The sequence below is a fragment of the Terrapene carolina genome, unplaced genomic scaffold (genome assembly GCF_002925995.2).
Source record: "Terrapene carolina triunguis isolate 2854851 unplaced genomic scaffold, T_m_triunguis-2.0 Scaffold112, whole genome shotgun sequence".
Taxonomy (NCBI): domain Eukaryota; kingdom Metazoa; phylum Chordata; order Testudines; family Emydidae; genus Terrapene; species Terrapene triunguis.
The window spans coordinates 19,058,860-19,065,791 of NW_020664463.1; positions in this window are offsets into that span (position 1 = coordinate 19,058,860).

Here is a 6,932-nt window from a genome sequence, read left to right on the forward strand (position 1 = left end):
CAGAGAATGAGAGACCCTACCCCAGCAGAGCAGGGAGACTCCCTCCCCCAGCGTCAAGGACCGAGGGTAACCCTACCCAAGGGGGAAAGAGGGGCTGGGGCTCAGAACAAGGAGCAAACCCAGACTCCACCCCTGCTTCCCGCTACCACCTTCCCAGGCCACTAGCAGGCCCCAAGAACAGAGGCAAGGGGTGGCGTCCTAGCCCCCCACCAAGAAAAGCACAGGACCCACCATACCAACATCGGCCATTTTGTCAGTGTGTGCGTGTAAACCAGCCTACACCATAATCCTGTTCACTTATGCTAAGTATCCCATAACTCCTCACATTTGCAGAAGTAAGCATTTGGCATAAGTGGATAAAAAAGTTGTCAAAAATCAAGATGCATCCATTCAATATCTTAGATAGCGAAGTACCTTGCTGGATCAGTACCTGGAATGTTAGTATCCAGAACAAAGATAAGGAAGGAACAACAAAACAAGTTAGGGTTGGAGAGGGGTAACTTGTAAAATCATATAAATAATACCAGCTGAAATGTGTAAATGGGGGAGTACACCTTCTGTGTAAGGTGAATATAACATCGCTGCATAGGACTGCTCTTAGGAGACTGGTAACATATAGAACCTTTTGCCTGTACCATATTAATAAACCTGACTGAAATTGGTTATTTGGTCTCTTGAGTGTATTTCATAATGAACCAAAGCGTGATTAAGCATTATTCGATATATCAGCACTTCTTTGTAAACAATGCCACTGGCTTTTACTGCCATCTCTGACACTTGCCCTTGGACCTCTTTCAACTTGCAGAAGTTACCTCCCCAGGATGTCTCCCTGCTCAAACAGTCACATCTCTGAGAAGTAGGAAGTGATACTGCAATCAGAGCCAGGGCTGAATTGATGTTTTCCCCACTTCTTTGAACATCTCACCCTTTACTTCCCCATTCCCTGCCATTTCACACTGCAGACTATCACCACATACTCCTTACATTTTACTGTCCCAGTTTTCTGACTTCCTCTCCTGGACGCTGCTCTCTCTACCTCTTGATTCATCCTCGCTGGGGATTTCAATGGGTGTGCTGATGTTTCCCATGAAATGATGGGCAATACACTAGCCTAAACTCTAGGGCACATGGTCATAATGGCGTGCAGCCACTGGTAGACTCATGGTTGCTCTTGGATACCCAAATAGCAAGTCATCAAAATCACCTTCTTTCATCTTTGACTAGTAACAAGACATTGTCCTTTCCTCTCAGAAGAAGACTAGGCCCAAGTGATCCATGCATTCAGCACCTCCAAGTTGGTTTTACTGCAAAGCACTATCTGGGGCTGAAGGTAAAGGCCTGTGGAGAAGTTATAACTTGTCCAACACATGGCAGCATATCTCCTAAGTGGGACAGGCCAAAGATCACATGTAACACCAGTGCTTTGCAGTCTGCACTGGCTTCCCGTTCATTAATCGATCTATTTCAACGTACCAGTATGGCCCTTTTAGGTTCTTAATGGGCCTAGCTTCCACCATATCATGGCACAGGAGCCATGACTGAACAACGGATGACTGATTACAGAGCCCAGGGCCTAACTGACTGGCCTGTTCAGCTGAGAGGCTCAAACTCTGGAACACCAGACTACCAGGAACTGGGATTAGTCCAAATCTTCTCATGTTCAGAGTGAAATCCATGACTCCTGATTTCCCAGATAGTGGAATGGAGGGTGGAACATTAGGAGGCCAAGAATCTGCCTGACTGAGAATTTACAGCTGTGTCAGCATCTGTACAGGTGCCATGCAGCTCCAATTGACAGAGACCACCCATTTCAGTACAAATACAAAGTACTCATTTTATAGCAAATCTTTTTCAGACAAGCCCCCTCAGCCCATATCTCTAGTTTTATTGTTCAATTGCGGTGGTATAGCTATCAGCCCACTGCCTGCAACAAACAATTACATTTTAAAAGGTCATGAGAAAATACTACGCTGCCATTAAACTGGGAGGATAATGCATCAGAACACTCACCCTGAAATAAACCCCCATGGTCCTATCTAGTAAATAGCTCTCAGGGCCCAAACTTCTCACCTGTAAAAAAACAAAACAGTCAAGTCAAAAAATGGACATTTCTGGTGTGAAGAGAAGTGGGTCCAAATGTAAGCTGGATGTCAGTCACCATGTTCTCTACATAGGTTGCATTTGGACTGTGGGATCTACCAAAGTATCCATGTTAGAAATGGGCTAGCCATGTGGTTGTGCCACACAAAATGCAATTAAGATTAATTTTGAACAGTCAGGGAGAGTGTCTTAGTGGCTTCTTCTCCCCAACCTCTGAAAATCAGTGTCCTGGTGGTCCTTTTCTCACTTCTCCCTTCCATGTAGTTGGACAACTTTCCTAGCAGCAGGTTCTATCACCATATAGTCATGGGGAAACGTCCCAGCAGCTCCATGTCTTTCCTGCCCTACATGGTCAAGTGGCGAGTGTCCCAGAGGTACCTCTTCCCTATCCTACATTTAGAGCCCAGAGAATGTCTACACTGCAATCAAAGACCCTGCAGCCTGGCCATAGCTAGCCTGGCTCAGCTGACTCTGGCTCTCAGTGCCTGAGACTGTGGGGCTATAAAATTGCAATGTAGATGTTTGGGCTCGGACTGGAGCTCAGGCTATGAAACCCTAAGAGGTGGGTAGAGCTCACAGTTCAGGCTCCAGCCCAAACCTGAATGTCTACACTGCACTGTTCAGCCCTGCAAGCCTAAATCAGCTGATCCGGGCTCTGAGTCTCAGTGCTGCATGTTTTCTGTTGCAGTGTAGACATACCCATAGTGTCCCAGCAACCCATTGCCAGCCTCAAAGTAGGGTGACCAGATGTCCCAATTTTATAGGGACAGTTCCAATATTTGGTGGTTTTTTTTATATGGGCTCCTATTACCCCCCACCCCCTGTCCTGATTTTTCACATTTGCTAGCTGGTCACCCTACCTCAAAGAGAGATAAAAGGTGTCACAGGTAGAAGGCCTGGGTTGGCCTTTGTCCTGTGCAGTAATGTGTCTAGGGTTGCCAGGTGTCCGGTTTTCGAGCGGAGCGCCCGGTGAAAAGGGACCCTGGCGGCTCCAGAAGGCACTACCGACCCGGCCGTTAAAAGTCCAGTTGGTGGTGCTGCGGGTCTAAGGCAGGCTAGTCTCTACCTGTCCTGGCACGGTGCTGCACCCCGGAAGCAGCCAGCAGGTCCGGCTCCTAGGTGGGGGAGCCATGGGGCTCTGCATGCTGCCCCTGCCCCGAGCACTGGCTCCACAGTCCCATTGGCCTGTGTGGTGCCAGGACAGGCATGGAGCTTCCTTAGCCCCACTGTACCATTGACTGGGAGCTGCCTGAGGTAAGCCTGCGCCCCACCCCCCTGCCCCAGCCCGGACCCCCCCCCCCCAAACCCCTCATCCCCGGCCCCACCCCAGAGCTCACGCCCAGAGCCCTCACCGCTCCTGCACCCCCAGCCCAGAGCCCCCTCCCACACCCTGAACTCCTCATCCCTGGCCCCAGCCCAGAGCCCGCACCCCCCAGCCCAGAGCCCATACCCCCTCCTGCACTCCAACTCCTTGCCTCAGCCTGCAGCCCCTTCCCACACACAACTTCTCCCTGACTTTACTGAGCACATGATAGTAGCCTGATAGCCTAAAAGCTGTTTGCTGTGAAGGCACTTGAGTTGAGTCGCCAAGAAATTGTCTCCCTGTTGCATTAGCCACTGAAGCTGATTATATAAATGCTTTCAACTCTCATGTGGAGTGGTTATTATAGGTTTTATTTTGTTGTTGTTTGGGATGGGATTTATACACAAGGTGCTTTAGCTAGGCAGCTGCCTAGGGCAGCAGGTTTCTGGGCAGCTGCCCCTCTGTCATGCTGGAGGAGTGGCCAGGCCAAATTTGAGTAGTGTTTGGGATTTAGGAGGCGTTGGTGGAAGTGGTGATGTCATCTGGCTCCCTCTCTCTAGTTCAGACTGGTCAGGACATCTGTCAGGCTTGGGGTAAAGAAGGTCGTGGGGCCCAGGAGACAGTGCGGGCCTCAGCCATGATAGTGATGCTCATTCCAACAACCAATTTTTCTCCCCAAATCTCTTTCTTTAAGGACCCCAAAAGGCAGTGATGGGCAGAATAGCCCATCCCCTCATTTTGTCCACCAGCTGGGCCCAATATCCAACATACCAATTTTGGTTCATTGATTTTCAGTCTCTCACTGTTCTCATTTATCAGGAATGATTTTAACAGTGCTTGAGCTATAGCAGTAGGCTCATTGTTTGGACTAATTCAGTCTGTGTGTCTCCCTTAAGAATTGCAAATCTTGATTAGATTGTAACTGTAATTTTTGTACACTTTTTAGATGTTAAAGCTAAGAACTTACAACTTGCTTCATTTGTAGCTAAAACAAATCTCAAAACTGCTGCTCTTCTATGTTTGTAAAATGTTTAAAAACAAACCAGCTCTTATCACTTCTTTGGCTACACATCCAAAATGGATAAAGATGGAAAAAACTTCTTCCCAGCCCTCTTTTGCCACTTACGCAGTTAAAGCTGTACATTTACACAAACCGTGACAATTGTTTGCATTAGTGGTTAAATTTGCTTATCTGGAGAAAAAAAAAATTAGCTCTGATGTAATTTTTAACCAAATGTGTTGCGTCCTTCTACAAAGCAGAAATAAGATGTTCTTTTGGAACCATTCATGAGACATTTCCAACACCCAAAGGCAGTAAAAATTCACAGGCATTTTTAGTCTATCACAGACCTTCCACACCTGTTTTGCCACGAACATTTGTGAGCCACCATGACCATCATGGCAACTTAGCTGAACCTGGCAAACTAATCTGCAACACTAACACTGTGCTGTCTCACATGCATAAAACAACAAAAATCCTGGACATCAAAAACAAAACTGGAGAAAAAAAATGTGAAAAAACACAAAAGAACTACGAAAAATACTTCAAAAACAAAACATAAAAATTGGGCAAAAATTAAACAATCATAAAAAACCCCCTCACAAACAGTTTGGTGTTGCAGGAACCGTTGATTCTAGTGGTTTGAGATTCAATTCACAGTTAATGCAGTAGCAGCCATGAATTAAGCTGGCATTTTGTTAACAAGAGGGTTACCCAAGATGTTATTTCAGTAAAAGTCTGCTTTAGCACTTTAAATTCAATAATTTAAAACACTTAATTTGAACAGCTTTTGCTTTTTCTTAAAAATACTTTAATTAAACATTCAAAATTATTGCCAATTACAGAAACTATAAACCTCAAAATACAACTAAAAAAGCATTTATTTGAAGATTTTTAAAAAATTTACTTTAAAACAGTTGTTAACCCTCTCTGATTTTTAAAAAAGCAAAAACAGTAAGGGTTTGCCTTGCATGCTTCTCTTACACAAACTCAATACATTTAAGAATTTTAAAACAAACTTTTGTTTTAAACTAACTGAAAATAATTGTTTGTTTGCCAAGGGCCAAACTCTCTATATATATTTAACCCTTTAGGGTCCACATTGGGCACTAAAAATGTTGTATTAATTTAGATGTAATATATACACTAAATCTGTTAACATACCTCAGTCACTGTTCAATATTAAACAGTGTTGAACAAGGTCTGGAGTTTGGTATACAGAGACCTTAGTCTGCTTAATACCATGGCAAACACCATGGGCAGTGGGTATAGTAGGCCACGGGAGGCTAAACCTCACCAAACAGCCAGGCCTTGGCCCAGCCCCGAGGCCCCACTCCGGCATCACACTCTTTCCCCATGGCCCTGCCCACGCTGGTCCTCTTCCTGCCCTCGCTCAGTCTCTCCCCTGAAACCAACAGGGGCTAGGCCGGGCAGGCTAGGGCAGCTGGGGCCAGCCGGGAGGGGTCGGCCAGTGGCCTGGGCAGGCGGCAGGTCGGGACTCAGGGCAGCTGGGTGGGGCTCGTCTAGCACGGTGGGGGACTTGGGGGTCCAGCAGGGGCGAGGGCAGATGGGATGGGGTCAGGGTCTAGCCTCCCCGAATGGGGGGGTTCACATGCCACTTATGGCAAACATACTATAAAATTCATGCCAAAGGTTAGGAATGTATTGATTGAAACACACAAAAGGAAGACAATCAGAAAAGGTCAAGAGCATTGAAACTGATTGATTGTTTTGCATAAACAATCAAAACATATGGAAGTCCCTTTCTGGACACTGTGAACATTGGTTAAAGTCTCTGATTCAGTCAAACAATCTTTCCTGGTGGAGAAGAAAGGGTTAGTTCTGTTGGTCAATTCTGCATCAGGAATGATACAGACAAAAGACTTTAGACAAGAGACAGACAGAAGGGATTTTGGGCTGGCAGGTCAGCCACGACAGCTACTGCTTTGGACTCTGGCTCACCTCCTCAGTCAGGGACATCATCTGGTTGGTCTGGTCAGGTCCCTGTCTTTCACTGGTCCTTCTCAGGCTGGACAGAGGTGGATGGGCCATCTCATCTCACCTCACCGTGCTGGATCACAGCAACACAGTTGATTTCAGGATCAGGTGAAAAGCAGAGAAAGAGAAAGGACAAGAGGAAGATGGTGGGGGGCAGAAAGGAGCACATGAGGGAGGGGTCGACAGAGCAGGATCTCACATGTATCAGGTTGGGGTCCTCGCTCATGCAGCGATGATGGTTAAGCATCTTCACTGGAGTATCAAGGCCTCATGTTATGGCAACAAATCCTTCTGATGCAACTGCAGTGAAGGTGAATGTTAAAGTTCTCCCCCTCAAAGTCTCTTGTTAAGGGCCCCAAACAGGTGAGGGGGTGGAATAATATAGCCTCTCATTATTTTGTCCACCAGTTGGGCTTAATTTTCGACACACCAATGTTGGGTTCCTTGATTTCCAGTCCTCTGCTCCCAGGGCCGGCACATGCTTGGGGCGGCACCTGGTAAGGGGCGGCGGGGGGAGCGCGGCGCGGCATT